Genomic DNA, 18,299 nt, shown 5'->3' on the forward strand with positions numbered 1-18,299 from the left:
GCAGGGGCCCAAGGCATTGGTATCTAACTTGTCTTCTCTGCTCTCTTCCTCTAGCACATTTTTTTATTTTTTAAGGTTTAGGTCTTTTTACCAGGAAACAGAAGCTCTGGGTTTGCAGCCAGAACTCAGCAAGAATTTGAACGTTTTTGAAGCTGGCTTGCTGGCACTTGGGAGAGGAAGATATATAGGGCCAGAACAGGGGCCCTGAATTGGAGGTAATATGGCTCAATGCAATAGTTGTTAGTCGAGACAGGAGCAGGCCTAGGGTTATCATCCAGGTCCTGACCCCTAATAATGCAGAAACTGTTTTTGTATTGTTTATCCAGTGATTATTATATACAGGGTGAAGTGGGCCAACTTCAAAAGAATGGCTTGGTGGTCACAGCTCTTCACAAGTAGACATTCAATACAGGTTCATAACCGCCTGTATGGAAGTTGCAAGGCCAGTGAAGCTGGCTCTTGGGCTAAAAGTGGGAAGGCCTTCCTCCTCCACTTCTATTCTAGCATGTGCACACTCAAAACAATCCTCTTCTGCACTGAAAAGCACTCAAACAGTATGTACCGAAAATTGCTGCTATGTGGCTATACAAGTCTATTTAGGCACATAAAGATGAAAAAGGGTCTAGCCCTAAATGTTCAGTGATCATTGGGGTCTATACTCAACGACTCAGGTGGTCCTTTACAATTCTGTACTCACGCTAGCTCTTTCAGAGGAAATTTGAACAAACAAGGAATGAATCTTTATTCAGTGCCAATTCTCTAGGATTTATTTCATTATGGACATGTATCAGATCAGAGAGAGGAAATAGCACAGCGACATGACCCACCAGGACTAAGATGCTCCTATTATTCTCAGAAGGGGGTGGTCTACATCATGATAACCACCGCCACTGGCAGCCATTGGCAGCGTTGGGGTGCCTTTAGAAACGTGGCTTCTGAATGGTTCTAGAGACTAAATTCCAGTGACTTTTCCAGGGAACCCTCATGGTTAGGAACAGTTCAGGCGAGCTTCTGTAGATGTGCCATAAATAGAACTTGTTCTAGAGATAAAAGGAGTATTGTTTTTCCAGAATTTTCTTTTAGGACCTTTTACCTTTACTAACTACACGTGACATTTAAATAATCTATGTTTTAAAGACAGCTGTTAAACGTGATGAAAATACAGCTATAGTACAGACACAATCAACAGTAATGTTCGTGAAGCAGAGGAACTAAGCTGTTTGGGCAGGATTTTCCAAGGCACTTAAGGGAACTAATGAAATTAAATAGGAGTTGGGCATGGCACTCTCCTAGCTTGCTTTGAGGATTTCAGCCTTGAGACAAATGCATTGCAGCTAGGCCTGTGCGAGTCAGCAGCGATCCCATCCGGCTTTGGATCCAGCTGCTTTGGATGGCCATGATCTGATCCAGAGCTCCAGACCGGGTTTCCGCCTCGATTCGGCCGAAGCGGCTCTGAAGCTCCAGAGCTGCTTCAGAGATCCAGCCATAGGGTATAATGGGGCAATCAGTGAAATATCTATAACTTTGTTGCTTTTTGTCCAATTCGGATGAAACAGGGGTGGTAGCTTCTGCTGTGAGCATGAAACCTGTCAAGCTTCAAGACGATTGGTGGAGGGGTTTTGGGGGGAACTGCACCCCAAATTCTTAAAAGCCAAACTCGTGCCACAGCTGTGTGTTACACCACGGTGGCGGGGGGGGTGAAAACGGCAGGGGTGGTGGCCCCTGGTGAGGCCACAGACCCTGCCAAGTTTCAAGAAGATTGGTGCAGGGGTTTGGGGGGTACAAGAATCAATGCAGACAATCAACTGCCCCAAGACAGACGCTGTCAGTCCCACAAGCACCCATGGCATGAGTTTTGCCTGTCAGCAGCTAGGGGTACAGGGCCCAGAACCCCCCTGCACCAACCTCTGCCACAGCTGGCAGGCATTGTGGCCGCAGCAGGGGCCACCTTCCCTGCGGCTGTCACCCCGCTGCGCCTTAGCACAGGCAGTGTCACCCATGGCACCAGTTTTGTCTGTCAGCAGCTAGGGTTGCAGGGCCCCAGGACCCCCCCTGCACCAATCTCCTCCACAGCTGACAGGCGTCACAGCAGGGGCCACCCTCCCTGCAGCTGTCACCCCGCTCCACCGTAAGACGCGCAGTGTCACCCATGGCATGAGTTTTGCTTGTCCTCAGCTTGAAGTACAGTTCCCCCCAAACTCCTGCCCTGATCTTCTTGAAATTTGGCAGGCTTTGTGGCCTCAGTAAGAGCTACCAGCCCTGCAGTTTTGACCCCCTGGGTTGTAACACATAGAAGTGACAGGAGCTTTGCTTTCAAGAATTTGGGCTGCAGTTCCCCCCAAACCCCTATATGGACCTCCTTGAAACTTGGCAGACTTCATGCTCTCTGCAGAGTCTATCATCCCTGAAAATTTCATCCATATTGGGAAAAAAACCAACAAAGATATAGATATTTTATTATTTCCCCATTATACCACATGGCCGCATCTCCAAGGCAGAGCCGAAGCGCTTCGGGAAGCCGAACGAGGCCAGCACCTTGACCCAGATATGCTGCTTCAGACCCTGAAGCATCTGAAGTTTCCCCGAATCCGAAGCTCTATCCGAAGCCTCACACAGCCCTAATTGCAGAAAGAAACTGTGCAAGCTTCTTACATTTTGCATGGTTTAGCCAAAGGTATTTTAGCCTCAGCTGGCCAAAACTACTATTCAAATCCAGAGCCTCTTTTGAGCCATTGATCCCTATGTTGTGGGCTGGTTTTATAATGCACAGATGGGGCTGGATGATGGGGCGAGCCTACTTGACTCATCTCCACCTCAGACATGCATGAACATTCAGTCGAGCTCCTAAAGTGCATTAATCCACTAAATTACCCAGCACTTGAAAAATAGCCTCCTTCTGCTGGGACTATCTGCATGAGCAGAAAGTTTATCACTTAGATTTCTGTCTCTAGTATATATATTGATCTGATTGTAGAACTAAGTAGGACAGGAGAAATATGCAAGCTTTCTTTGACAAATATATCATTGGAGGAATTAAAAAAGTTTCTTAGCCATTATATTCCAACTAAATTCTTATCTGCAGAAAGTTGACCGTCAGAGAATTAACTGGTCAATGTGGACCATTTTATCAACCTGCTTGCTTTTCTGGGTGGGGCACCACAAACTAAACTATATTGAGGCTCAGCACAGCTTGCCTGCACACATTACATGTAGTCATAATTTTATTCACACATTAAATTATCTTGATGAAGTCATATGCCTAAAGTAAAATATATATGCATGTATTTGCTGGAACCTAACACTGCAGTTTAGTTTTCCCCAAAGAACTCAGCATCACAGGAAAAAGGATTTTATTTTTATATACAAAGCAGGACCCAGCAGTTTTCAGGCTAATATTCAGAAGCATCCGTGGTATGTGATTGTACATCCAACAGGTGTTCTCTCTAGGGTTTCCCAATGGCTGCTGTCAGTTCTCTCATGCACCAGACTTACCTCCTGGGAAATATTATACTTCAATAAAGCCTGCTACGGGTCTTAGGATCTGTAGCATGGAACTAATGGCCCGATTTTCAAAAGTGCATGTCCCAGTTTGCATGTCCTTGGTTTCCCTGCCCTTGAATTTTGGTGCTCTTGTACATTGCACACATGGGTGCATATGTTCAGGTACAAATGGAACTGCTTTCCTGCCCACATTTACACATACACTTTTGAAAACCTGGCCAGAATATATCCCTCTCAGTCACAGCACTTCTGACAGTGTTGGGTACACGTGTCAGATACTTACTGTAAGTATTCTATATGTTTCTAAATGAAAATATATATATATTAAATGAATCATCAGTTACATTAGCTAGAGGGCAAGTTTTTGTTCATCCTGATGTACCTTGAGTAGCATCGGAGATTTTCTTTTGACCAGCCTGTAAAATGTCTTAGATTTTTTTTGTCTGAGTTGATAAGTGGGGTGGAAATCTCTCAAGAGCAGGCTTTGAAATAATCTAAGTGGGCCTCTGTGGGAGCTTACAACAAGCCCTCTATTTTCTCTTCATTTCTCTCGAAGACCAACAATCTGATTTTGATACTTGATCTTGTACTGATTTAACGCTGGTGTAATTCCTCTAACATACGTGGACTTATTAGCATTTGTGCGCTTGGAATCAGGCTTTTGATATTCAATCAATTCTTTTTCTTCCTTCTCTTCAAAGACTCTCTCATCCACAGAGTCTGGACTAATAACAAGCCAAGCACTTTACAAGGAACTAAACGCCTTCCGTGGGACTTGCAAAACACAAATACACAAGACATACTATCAGAATTGACTTCTACGCTGAGCTAGAATGTAATGAAAATATTGTCCACCTTCCTATGTGCCTACTAATATGGGAATAGGGAAGTACATTCCCGCTCTATTTAAAAACAGAAATTATAGTAAATGATAGCCCTTGTTCACCTCTTAAATACATTGATGACGTCAACGTTTAGACGTGTGCAGCGTGGGTCTGATGCCAACACAAGGCTCAGTGTAGCTCTGCTTTGATGGCTGGTAAGAGCCCAGCCTGCTACAGATCACTTCTTTGTCCTCATTTAGCATTCTTTTATTCCGCAGGATCACATTTGGAAGGGGCATCTTGCTCTGTGATCACTTTAAGAAAGCCTTTGTTTATTACAACCTTTGCAGGGCTTGGTCTTTTAAAAATACATCTTGCAGTGCGTGAATAAATCCAGATGGGGAACGAATGCAGCAGTCCAGGGAGGGTGTGTTTCACATACTTCTAGTCTGCTGTTCTCAGCCCGGAGGGAAGGGCTGCAGACGGTTTCAGCGCTAGGGCTCTCAGACGCTGCGTGCCAAATTCCATGTGTGCCAAACTACATGCAGGAGCTTGCAATGCAAACTCGCACCTAGCAGAGTCCAAACTCAGGCTTGAATTATGTCGTGTGCTACTTTAATCAGGAAAGCCTAATTACTCTGCTGTTTTTTCTCACACCCACTTAACGCCACTGACTTCCTTGAGTTACATGCGTGAAAGTAAGATCAGAATCCAGCCTTACATTTTAGAAAGGATGAATCCTTGTCCTGGCATCCCACCGTGTGCTCTTTGTGCTGCAATTATATCTGGAGGGATTCCAGTGAAAGTGGTGGTGCCTTGTCAGTCAGTACTAGAGGAAGATAAAGGGCATTTGGGTTGATCTTGAAGTCATCCACAACCAACCGGAGCCACGTGAGCCATCCTTCTCAGTCTACATTAAACCTATACCCAAGCTGCCTGCATAGTGCTTCTTATATCACAGCAATAAGACGCACCCCAGAGCGCTTTTAACAATAGGCCTGTGGACAGTTTTCCTCTCCTTCCAGTCATGTCTCCACTTAGAAACAGGAAAGGAAGGTGGGAACATCAAAATGCAATAACATGTAGTTGTGGGACTGCTGCTCAGGCTTCCTGTTGTTTGAGGTCTGTGTACAGGCCAGTTCTAGGCACATACAGGGGAAAATTTAAGAGTTGACTGGAAGCAAAATCAGCTTCATGCCCAGATGTTCTGCAGAGCTTCCAGTGTTAGGCTGAGCTACCACCAAGGGTCGAGCCCAGAGGTTTGCAGAGTAGCTAGTTGTCTGGTTGGTCTGGAGATGACCTTGGGGTGGATCTTAGTATGAGGGCTAACCCTGGCGCTCAGTGCAGACATAGCTATAGAGGTTGCGCAGGCCTAATGTCTCCAAGGATGTTGGAGGACACCCACCCACCAGTGAGTCTCAGTTAACCTTTGGATAGATACCCACATCCACCAGCACAAGGGAGTGAAGACTGAGTAGTCCAGTCATCTGCACACAGCTCTGTTGTCCCTGTTGCGCTGCCATTAGAGGCAGTGCCTTTGTGTTGCCATAAAATTTCCTCCCTCACTAACTTAACTACTACTGGGGTCCACTGAAATCACCTCTAAAGCTTGCTGATGAAAGTGAGAGGAGGTTGTGAGCCCAGTGTGCCATTCTTTTACACCAATCCTAGCTGATATAACTCCATCAAACTTACCACCCTTGAGGAATCCTGAAGGAATCCAGGACATTTGAAAATTGCAGCAGAAGCTGACAGGCAAATAATCTGATGTTTTAAAAATCCTTCTATAGGGCTATATCCTAATTCAGCAATAGTTTCTACTGGGAACTGCAACTGGTTTTAGTTGTAGCCTAGATAACATTAAGCTGCTCAAGACTACTTAACGCCCCCCCCCAAAAAAAAACCATTCATTTTCTCCCTGTCCTGGTGTTTATAGCCCTTGGATTGGCAGGGAAAGTGTTACCACTGTCTCTGTTAAGAAAGGAAGGACCACAGCTGCATGCCCTGAGTGAGGGATTGTCAGGGTAGGAGGGTTGGGACAGCTGTCATGAATTAAATGATTCCCCAAAATACTACAAAAGGCTTGTGCTCCAGTGGTCTGGTTTAGCTAGACTGACAGGGGTGGGGTTGGAGTAGTGTTAAGGAGTGGCTAGAGGCTATTTCTGGCTGGGGTAAGTAAAGGAGAGACTTGCATCAGGAAAAAGCTGTCCTTTTTCCAAGCTCCAAACTTGCACAAGATGTTTTTTTAAAGTTACTATTCACATTCTGAGTCTAGGAAGCTCTGATTGCTCATTGTGTTAATGGCCTTAAAATGCAGTAGGAAGAAGAGGGGTCTGAGAACCAGCTTAAACAGAGCAATGGAAAAGATCCAGATGTGTCCAGGAAGACCTTTTGTGTAAATTAACTGTGAAATAAGAAAGGTAAAGTCCAATCCAAGTCCTGGTAGAAAGGCATTTTCAAGACTGAGCCTCCATCACTGCTAATAGTCACACCCTGGTTGATGACATTAGCAAATAGGCTAATAACCCTACCCTGAAGCGTAGGGTTTTACACTAATGGGGATGCCTTTCCTGGCACTTCCAGGCTGTACTGCATTCCTTCTATGGGTATAGAGAGGTCTTCAATCACCTGTGCATGCAGCCTGACATTTCTCACAAACTGGCCACTTCCTTTCCAAAACACTCTGATAAAGGGTAGCTTGATTCCTCCAGCTGTCAAGAGCCAAAGAGAAATGCTTTATTGACACTTAATTCACATTCCCTGCACTAGACCCAGTCCTGGCCTAGTGAACACTACTTACACACAGAAGGGGGAAGGCACGCCTAGGGCAAGTAGGCTGGGCTTTGTTCGCTGGTTAGGGGGAAATGATCATTGGGGCTTAAATGAGTTTCATGCCCACGCAGACATACAAGATAGAACTGGGATCCTCCTTTGCCTCTGCATGGGATGAATTATCCAGAAATAAGCTAGTGCACCTCCTGTCCTGGGTAGGAATGGGGAGAGTGTTGGTTTTGTCTGCTTTACTGTAGGTACAGAAAGCAGGGGCCAGTTAGACCTCAGGTGGTGCCTTAAAGATGCAGTGCTTCCCAGTGCTGTCCCTGGCTTAGACACTGCTCTGAACAGAGGGCTGCACTGAAGTCTAGCCCTACATTAGCAATACTCTGGTGGCTTTAGAGTTAAAATCAGTCCACTGCCTCCTGAAGCCAGTGCCTTGGAATCTGTTCTGGACTGCATCAGTGTGAAGGTAGCAGAATTTGGAGGAGTTGCTCTGAGATGTGGACAGCCTCGCACAGCACAGCCAAAGAGTAATGTTCTTCCCTGAAATGTGAGTTTGTACAGGCTACTACGGATCACTTATTAGGGAATAAAGATTAAAAGTCTGCTAAACTTTAAATTAAAAAGGTCACCAGGTGAAGCAGGAATAGATTGCCCAGTAATATGAGGAAAACAGTGGAAACAAAGCCATTCCTATTCAGCTGGGTCACATGGGGGCCTGGTTTGTTGGCTATTTAGGAAGTGCTGCAGTCTTTAATGTCACTGTAGTGCTAAGCATTCAGAATAACTTCAGTGAACTGAAGGGGACTCAATGGTTCTTCCTCGTGTCATTCCTGCAGCTCATTGAACCTTGGTCTGTTCCCAGATGCCTACCTTGACACCGACGCCTACCTCTCCCTTGCATCCTAAGGCTGCGCAATTTCAAGAGGGACGGCTCATGCGTGAAAAGGTCAGGTCAAACATTTAATGCTTGCAGCGCTGGAGGGACAGAAAACATGAACTGTTCTGAAAAAAGAAACACACAAGTACTTTAACTCTTCTGCAATAAACAAGTGGTGGATTTAACTCCCTTGCACACAAACATCAATTATTTAGAGTTAAAAAAAATCTACTTATTGCCACATCTCAGGTACAAAGACTGAGGTTACCAAAGCCACTTTAAGGATTTGCACACCCAGTTCCCATTAGAGATTAGCAGGAATTGACCATCCAAATCCTCTTGGTTTTGAAAATCCCAGGCTTAAATACATTCAAAATTCTGTTTCTGCTGTCTGTAACCCTGACCAAAAAAATGTCATCAGAAACATTGGGATTATTTTGGCATTTAATAAATATATTTCTTATTAAATCCATTTTATATGAGACTTTGCCCCCTTTGTTTTTCCATGTTAAACTGTTATCCTTTTTAGAGAAAGGCAATGAATCACAGCTGTCGTACTGAAACCCTCCCAAGACTGCATTGTACGCTACTCTCTCTTCCTTGTAAGGGCCCATCTGGTATTATCCATGTGTTGAGGTCATAAATAAAAGAATCTGAATGAAAAGCTTTGTTTTCCTGATGTTAGAGCTACTTTTTTTAGATCCGAGTCGCACTGTTCTGGCTTCAGGAGGGCTGCGAGTGTGATAGGTGACGGAAAATGACTAAAGCTTGACCCAAAGCCCATTCAAGTGACCAGCGCTCGAAGCTGGAGGGAAGGCCTGGCTTTTATTAAAACATCATTTGTCCAATGTTAGCAATGCACATCACCTTATCTGCCAACTACTTTCTTTAGCTGCCAGCTTCAGTTTGCTGCTTGCAGGACTGGTGTTGTCAACTGGTGTTTAATTGGCTGGAGCCCACACACGCATGCATGGCCTGATTCTGCAATGATGTCACATGGGTAATTGACATAATTGGTAACTCCTGGTTTACACCTAAGAGACCAGAATCGAGCCCATGACCCTGTTTGCTAAAGAGAAACACTTTTGACTTGAGCTTCTGAATGACTCTCTCAAACGAATGGGAATGAGCAGGTAGGGAGGCTGGCTCTTGGGTCCTATAAGCAGAGGTCAGCATGATATCTCTCATCAGTCAGGTGTGTGTACAGCTGAATGATGATATTTCAAAAACTGCTCAAGCATGTAATAAACAGGTCCCATGGAGATGGAACCTCTTGTTAGATGTGATGTGATGAAAAAGATATTGCTTCCTGTCTTTCTGCAGTTGCAAAAACTCTTTCCATTCCACCAAGACCGGCAGACTGTCCCAATGCCTTCTGGTGATAGAAATGCCACTGTAATTCCCTAACAGCGTGTTGCATACTTCAGCCAGTCGCACAGTGAAGCAGACCGGGACAGACTGAGAGGGGTTTTGCGTACATGGGTGCACCCTTGTGCTATTGCAGGCAACTTTTGCCCATGATCCCTTTCAGAACCTGTTCACAATCGATCTTGATCACCCTAACTTTCTCCTAGCACTGCCTGGCAAGGTCTTGGAGACCTTGGTAGTCTTACCAACAAGACACAAGATTGTACAGCAACCTTTTAATTTAATCTTCTACCCCGCCCCCTTGACTAATGGCTCCTAGCAGTCCCAGTAGGATGCTTGTCCTGCACAACAGATGCTTAAGGACAAGAGTGAGGAAATGGGAACAGCCCTTGCTATGCCCTCACAATACACCTGCCAAAGCAATGACTCCAGCAGGGTGGGGAAGTAACTTGCTGTTTTTTAAGATCATGAATGGATTGGAGTTAACTGTGACTTGGAACAATTTTGCCTTCCCTGGCTGCTGCTTGGGCAGTAGAGCTGTACAATCCCCCTTACTCAAGGTACCCTGCAAAATGCTGATCTGGCCATGTAAAGTGATGCTTTATCGTAGACACTAGAGGCAGTAGATCCTGCTATCTTCTGAAATGCTGGGATACTTGGTAGAAATGCTTAAAATTAGCAAAAATGGTCTAGAAGATGGAGAACTTTTTTTCAAGATTTTAAACTGATGTGGAAAACTGCTCAAGGAAGTCCACCAGTCTCTGCTTATTGATGGTGCATGATGTAACATTAGATTTTCTAGTAGGTCCAGGACACAGTACATCATTGTGGATCTCTCCATGGCTCTCTTCCATGGCTCTCTCAAGCATATTTCAACCACTTCTGCAGCGGCAGGACATTGGCTGCTATGGTCCCCCAGCTTTACAGAGGTTGGGCGGTTATGCTTTGTATTGTGTCAGGGTTGACAGTAGTCTTGCTAATAGTCTTGACAATAGATTTGTATAGGATCTTTTGAATAAGGGTGATCTGGCCTCAGGCAGGGGGTTGGACGAGAAGATCCCTTGCAGAAGTAGTTCTCTGTGAGTCTACGTACTGCCGAGGACCATGAAAGGTTCTTGTGAGATGTGAAATGCTCGATCTCTGCTGCCATCTGGTACCCATGCTAGATAACAGATGCAGTACTTCCCCACTGCTTTCTTATGGCATCCAGTTATATTTGGTTCTCTCCACTGGTTTTTGGAGCCAGGTCCCATATGCCGTATGATTGTGATTTTCTTCAAAACTTACTGGATAATGCAGAACAGCACACCATGCCAGTGAAGGAGATGGAGTGTGTACATGAGTAGCAACTGCTCACCCCTTTGCAGAGCAATATATTTACACTTGCTAGCTCTGTTGGTTGTCTAGCATGGCAGGTGGTGCATAACTGCGCTTGCATTCATATACTTGGAAAGAGCAGGGGGTTTCTAATGACAGTCTCTGCAAAGTTGCAAGGAAGATACTGGAGAGCTCTTGCAGCCAGATCCTAGATGCAGGACACAATGTACAGATAGCAGGGAATCAGATAATTGAACTGATGCGTCCCCTCCCGCCCCCTCACCATGCAGTGAGTCCTTTTACACTATCTTGAGCAATGCAAGACTTGTCTCCGGCTGAGCCTAAGTGATTCTGCAGTTTATGTGATCCTCAGGTACCTAATGAAATCGCCATGTGCTCAAGGGAAAGCAAGTTTCATAACAGAATGACAGAAAATGTTCTTGAAATCCTGCAGGATAAGGGAGGGATTTCAAGGAAAAAAAATTCAGAATAATGTAGACTTTAGCTTAAAGCAAAACAAAGGCCCACTGACGTACCAGAATCTAGCACAAGCATTCATAATTGCTAATGACAAAAGGCTGGTATATTATTACGGCTCTATTCACACGAAAACACATGTAAAGCTTGTATGGTGGTGAATGTGTTTTGATGATAGGTTTGGTTTAAGCCTAATCTGCTGAAGTACAGACAGGATAGGAACAATGCTTCCTCTGGGGATCAACAACTTTGTCCCTGAACAGACTGCCTTGCATAAACACTCTTAATCGAGTCAGAATTCACACAGGCAGCTTGGATTCAAAGCAAACAAGTATCTAGGAATAAACAAAAGTCACAAGCAACGGGGGGGGGGGCAAAGCCATTGTGAAAAAGGACTCTTTGAAGCATGTGCCAGCGTATGCTAAATCAAATGCTTAATATTAAAACACGGCAGGTCACAACAATAAGCATATGTTCTACCTTTGAAGAAAGAGCATCATTAAGCATCCTCCACTTCCAGCTGTGGGGTGTTCTTGCAATCAGTGCGTGCAAATGGCAACATTCAGCCATTTGCACACACAGATTTTTACTTTTAAAAAAATCTGGACCAGCCCAGATTTTTGCTTTAACTTTCCCATACTGTCCTTACGATGAGACAATGCTTCTGACCCAGGTTTGGAGGGTGCTTGAAGCCTGAGCTAATTTACTTGGCCTAAAGCTAAGGGTTAGCCTGAGTTTCATTTTAATTTTGTAGGTACCCGTCCACGTTGTAGCAGGGATGTAAGTTTAATCACTTGAGTGTTGAGAGTCTTTCAGTGCCTTTCCTACAATCCACCTGTTTCTTCTACCTCTTCTCCCAGCTCAGACCAGTTCTCCACCAGCTGATACAAGTTGTCTGCAAAAATCATTAGCAGCTCAGTACAAGGAACCCTCAGGCACATGCCCCCTGGATTTGTAAATGCAGACACTTGAGGTCACCCTCACACGAGTATGGTACTGAGCATTTGGGATGCTCGCAAAGACACAAGGCGCTCTCAGGTGCTCAGATCCCACGTGCTAATCATTCTCCAGTCAGTCAGACAGTGTGTGTGTGTGTCATTGCCGAGCCATGCAATAGCATCCTAAGTGGCCATGTGCAGTTCCCATAGTTCATCATAGTTAGTCAGCAGGTATTCATCAACAGTATGCAACATTGTGTGTGTTTTGTAACAGCTACAGTCTGGGTTGCCATGAAGACCCCAAAGGTGGAGGGTGACCATGCACAAACCTTGCCTTGCCTGGAACCTATTCAGCAAGGCCTGGTGATGGCATGGCAGGATGAAACCAAGTGGGCAGACTGCAGCATCAGTGATAAGGAACTTGTTTGGTGATGATGCCAGACACTATTCCTCACCCCAGAGGGTTGCCTCCATGCGGTCCTGGTGCAGCAGTTTGGACCACAGTGGGTGTTGTGATGGTAGATATGCAGCGGGTGGATTTAAGAGATTGTGCCAAGCTTGGTTAGCAATGGATCAGTATTCATGCTGTGCCAACTGTCAATACCTAGTTCTGAAACTAATGATCCGCCTAGTGAACTGAATTCTGCAAACTTTGTGAGGAATCCCGGTGTCGTTGCCACTGACCACCAACACGTCATGCATACACCTTTCATGCCGTGGGTGTGTATCTGGCCTGGTTTATCCCTGACACCTGTCCATTTTGTGGGCAAGTATGCCAGGCTGCAGCCCCTGCACCTCCTCCTCCAGAACCTCGTCTTGAGATTGTGGCTGCACTTTCCCCCATGCTTGTTTATTTTTACACACCCTAGCTGTGGCCCCACCAAAACCTAGGACCTCCTGGTCAACTTTCTCCTGGCTTTGGCCAAGTTGGCCATTTACCTCACCAGGAAGGAGGCTCTGTCTGGGAGGGCTCCTGGGGACTGTGGGGCCACTTTCCTGGGTCTCCTCCATTCCCGTCTCCAGGCAGAGCATCATTGGGTGGTGTCCGCCGGCTCTCTCGACGCCTTTGTGAGTTGATGGGCACTGCCCAGGGTGCTCTGCTCAGTGTCCCCTGTTGGTGTACTAGTTCTAGACCTATAACCCACTTGCACACCCTTTTTTCATTTGTTTTCCCAAGTAATTAGTTGTTCCCTTCTCTGCTAGCTGCCCCATCCAGTGTCGGCTACTCTGTAATGTGGTGAGCATCTGCCCACGATGACAAAGGTGAGCAAATAGCCCTATGGTTTCATGCCATTGGGCTTGTTCTCTGAATCTTACAACTTAACACTGAGTGTCTGTCGGCTGCCAAGCACAGCCTAATCATTAACCTAAGCAATGCAGTTATAGCATTAGTGTCATTTTAACGTTATCTTTAAATTCCTGAAAGGAACTGCTGCCATTCAAAAAATATCCTGGCTGCGTAATATACTGTGGATCATTTCAGGGGAATGTCTTGTAGGAATAGTCCATATTGGGACTCCTAAAATGGAAGACATGAAGTTAGGTGGTCAAAACCTGAATCTGATGCCGTTGGTGCCAGTGACAATGGAATTGACCATTTCTAAAGCAAAACCTTTTTTTTAAAGCAAGGCTAAAGAGACTTGCATTCATATCTACAGAAGAACATTCATAACCAGATATTTTTACCAAAGGTCATCTTTAAATCAGGCTATAAATAAAGTCCATTAAGCTTCATTCCCTAATTAGACATAAAAAGGCAGTAGGAACTCTACCTCGGGGATTCCAGTACATTCAGTATGCTAGACGCACCTTCTATCCTGTGAATTATTTGGGGGTTATTCTTCTGCCCTTGTTCATAGCAGTCTCTCTCACCAACTCGTAAAAAGATTTTCCATTGGTCAGCAAAATTAAAATGTCCTACATATCGTCAGCCTGGAGAAGGGCCCCAGGATGATACCAATGATGAGATTAAATAGGCCTTGATTCTAGACTACATTTTACCAGTACAGTAGCCAGGAAAACTGGGCAGCCTTCTGCAAAGAAACACCTTGCTGGCTTTCAGGCATGCTGCTATAGTCTTTCTTGACCTCTGAATTAAGTGATTGGAAAGGAAGCTACGCTGAAAGGTGTCAACAGCTGCCTGGGGACAGTCCTGGATCCAAGGACAATTCCATAATTCATTAAAGCCAATAAATGTGTCAACCACTCTTTCAGTCTCAACGGGAAGGATCAAAGTCCTTTATCTGTGAGGACCTTGGAGCTTTAGGGGCTAATGTCTGAGGCACTCAGCTGCAAAGCACGTTAGAGCTAAACTGTATGGGCTGAGAGGTTTTCCCTGGTTGCACCTGCACGTGCTGGGAAATATGTTGCAGGCTTTGTGTGTTGGAAAAAGAAAGCCAGAAGGAGGAGGTGTGAGTGTGACCCTGAAAGGAAGCAGATGGACAGGGATTAGTGGTCACAGAGCTTGCAGGAATGGCAGCTTTAGGAGTCTGAGTAATAAAACGGATTCTGCTGTGGTTGGAGAAATGGGACTCTGCCCTTTAGTTCCTCGTAGCAGTGATTTTGCACCGCACTGGAATCCATCCTGCAGGGCTCTGGACTCGGATGTAAGGGGAACATTCAAAAATAGGAAATTGCTTCTGGGAAGGACGCAAGAAATACCACTAGTAGAGAAGCCCTGGTATTAGCGAGGTGCCTTTTAAGAGAACTTTCTCTTCCTTTTTCAGAACAGTTGACAAAAGGACCATTGTGAATTTTTTTTTTCACAGGCTTCACTGTGCACAAAACACTGCAAAAAAACCCAAGCCAACCACTTAGCTTTTGCATGAGAGATTTCAGCAGTTTGACCTAGTTCTAAACTTGGCTCTCACTGGCTGTTGACCTTGGACAGGTTTTTTTCTTTCTTTCTTTTTTGTATCTGCTGCATGCATCAAGTGATCACAGTGAAATGTAAAGTCATAGAGGGAAGAGCACCCAACTGCGGTTTTTTTCCAATGCTATGGAGGGGCTTGGTAGGGAGCCCAAAGTTTTCCAGTTTTCTCATGGTTTATTTGTGTCAGGAAAGTTTTATTTTTGGTTGCTTTCCGGGCTTCATTAGAATTCTGAAAATGATTAATCTGATGTGACATTTACTAATGTAGTATGATCAGACATAATTTGATCTTATTAACTCTGATCGCACCATATTAGCAAACATCGGATTCTATTTGAGAAATTTGCACATGCTGTAAATTAGAAGACACCTTGAAATCATACTGTATTGGTATAATTTATCAGTTTAATGTGTTTGGTAGAGTTCAGAGGATCCTGGTATCCCACAAGTTGAAGGCTGACCGCAAGCCTCCAAATGTGTGTAATTCTAGGATTAAGGCAAGCGTACTGCAGTCTGCCTTACCTAATGTGCTGGCTACCTCTTGGCGCCGCTGTTTGTAGTAGTTCCTGGATCTGCCTGTAGGTAGGTGAGTGAGCTGATGAATGGTATTACTCCCATCTCATCTATGCTTATGAACAGAAATGACCTAAAAAGACTCGGCAAATTTGGTGCACTTCAGACATGAAGACGTGTTCTAGCGGAGCGGCAGCAGTGTACTTCAGGTGAGGGACTCTAGTCAGTGCGGTAATGAGGCAGAGCAGCTGTGACAGCCCTACAAATTGTCAGATTAACCCCATGTAATTTTGCTTTTGAATTTTCCCATTAGGCACCAAACAGACCTTTATTTTATTTATTTATTTTTTAGATTAAAGAAATTTCTGCTACTACGAGACCAAATTCTCAGGACCGGAGAGGTTAATTTCTCCTTTCTGATCTGCATACTGTCTTAGCTTTTAGACCTGTGTAGTGCATGTTCCCCCCACCCCGTTCTGTACTACAGTTATGACTTTCTACCTCCATTTCATTTGCATGTGCTCCTGGACCATCAATTTTGTTGTAGCTACAATTTAAACACTAGAAATGAGAATCTTACTTAAAAGCACTTGCACTTTAGAAATCCAATGTTGGCTTACAATGCCAAAAGCATGCCATGGCCAGAAGCTTCATGATCTAGTATGTCAGTCACTTCCCTTAGACCTGGGTTCAATTCAAAGTTCAAACATTGACCTGCTGTGTGCATCCAACTGTGGGTAATTCACTTCCTTCTCACGTACTTGCTCTTCTCAATGCAGACAATAAGCCTGAAAAATCTCTTCTGCAAGAAGATCGAAGAGGAACATATAGGCATGTACTGAGGCCTATGCAAATGTGATGCTGAAACCTTTATATGGGGAATAGTAACTGAAGGCAGAAAGCTGCAATGGTTATGAGTAGATTTACCTTCTAAGCTCTGTTTAAAAGCTGTTAGTAATATTCCAAACCGACAGTCTTTGATGTTGCTTGCAATGTTTTCCGAGTTACCGTTTTATTACTAATAAACTGAAAATTGACTGAGCACTACTAGCACCCAGTTTTCAGCACATTATGGCAGTAGTCCTGGGATTGCATTCATAGACATTTGGGCTGGAAGGGACCTTGGAAGATCATCGAGATAATGCTTTGTGAAAAGTCCTGAAAAGACAAAAAGTTCAGCAATGCTAGGCTGAGGTTTAAGGGAGGAGGGGAGAGAAACTGAGCACACCTAGATCCTTATGTTCAAAAAGTCAGCTTAATTGTTGAAGTTTCAGGTGTTTTTCTTGTATTTTTAATCCTTTCCCCAAACACTCCCAGAGAGGATTAGAGCCAAAGAAAAATAATACGAATTGCACATCAAAATCCTTAGGCAGTTTTGAGAATCCCAGTAGGCCCTTAAAAAGGTTTCTTGTACCTCAATAAGTACTTGCACCTTTTTGGCCTGGGAAGCAAAAGGATGATGCTTACAGTTTAGACAGCTTTTTAAACAGCAGTTTTTGACAGGGACTGCCTTTGTTTTCCAGTTCAAACTTTCAGACTTGAAGACTATTTTGTTTCTGACCTTTCACCGGTATGTTAGTATCATGGAAAGTTCTGTGACTAACAAGTTCAGAGGCGGCAACTCATGCTCTCGGAGCTGTCTTGGTTGAAATACAAGCTACTCAGATCACCCAGCTCAATTTATAACTCTTTGGCATTTTGCAAATATATGTTAAATTATCTGAGTCAGTATATTGCAACGTGTCACGTGATAAGAATGAGTAATGCACTCAGGCTCATGGTTCTTGAGCAGCAGTAAAATCCTGACCATCGTACTCAGACTGACCCAATGAAGAGCTGTTGGAAATTTTTCACGGCTACACTGAGAATCAGCACCAAGAAAACATTTGAGGCACAGTTCCCTAGTAGCTAGGGGACTGTAGGGAGGGGGATGGGGAATGGGGTGGGGGGAGACGGAGATGGTGGGGGGCACACAAGCAGGTTTCCCACTCAATGTCAAGCTAGTTCTGCTTTTCTCCATTCTTTCAATTATAAAGGAAGGGGTTGGGTACCCTACTTTATTCCCTCTCCCTTCCCTAAAGGAGCAGGTAAGAGGAGGGATTGTTATACTCAGGTGTTACAGGCTCACATTTTTGGTACCTAGCTATGCCATAGATCTTCCTGTATGATCAATGAGCCAGTCATGAGTCTAGCAGTGATTTTCAACCTGTGGTCCATGGACTCCTGGGGGTCTACAGACTACAGGCAACCCCTGCTTAATGCTGTTTTGCTTAGTGCTATTTAGCAATAATGCTCATTTCAAATTGATACCCGATTTCACTTAGCGCTTGGTAAATTTTGCTATAATGCTCACAGTTGCCACCTTGGGTCGTCAGATACTTTCGATATTTCATATTTTAATTGGTTATTAAAAATATTTGTGGTTGCCATCCTGGGTCGTCAGATGCTTTTGATTTTGCTTAACACTCGTTTTTTCAGGAACCAATTAAGAGCGCTAAGCAGGGGTTGCTTGTATGTCTAAGGGGTCTGGAAAAGATGACTACAATCAATCAAAAATATATGATTGCTCACACTTACAATTCAAAGGGGTCAGCACCTCCATTCGAAATTCCTAAGGGGTCTGTGACTCCATTTTAATTTTTTTGAGGGGGTCTGCAATAAAAAAAAGGTTGAAAACCACTGCTCTAAGTACATCTTATTCCCTAATAGTGCTCCCCTATGTCAATAAATTTGTATGAATAAATTATAGGAATGTTTGCTCTTTCGGACTTTCCTGCTTTGAAGTACAAGACCCGGGGTACCTTACTGATAAACAATGAGAAGACAAGATTTTC

At 44.4% G+C, this 18,299-nt stretch overlaps 1 long non-coding RNA gene across 1 annotated transcript; it reads left to right on the forward strand.

The window, feature by feature from the left end:
* The first annotated feature begins 6,445 nt into the window (after positions 1-6,445).
* LOC109314762 lies at positions 6,446-8,198 on the forward strand. The gene is made up of 2 exons (XR_002102369.1): positions 6,446-6,745; positions 7,940-8,198. It is a non-coding gene; the product is annotated as an uncharacterized LOC109314762 (long non-coding RNA).
* Positions 8,199-18,299: the final 10,101 nt, after the last annotated feature.

Source organism: Crocodylus porosus, unplaced genomic scaffold, assembly GCF_001723895.1.
Source record: "Crocodylus porosus isolate Cpor-Errol unplaced genomic scaffold, CroPor_comp1, whole genome shotgun sequence".
In the NCBI taxonomy this organism is placed as follows: domain Eukaryota; kingdom Metazoa; phylum Chordata; order Crocodylia; family Crocodylidae; genus Crocodylus; species Crocodylus porosus.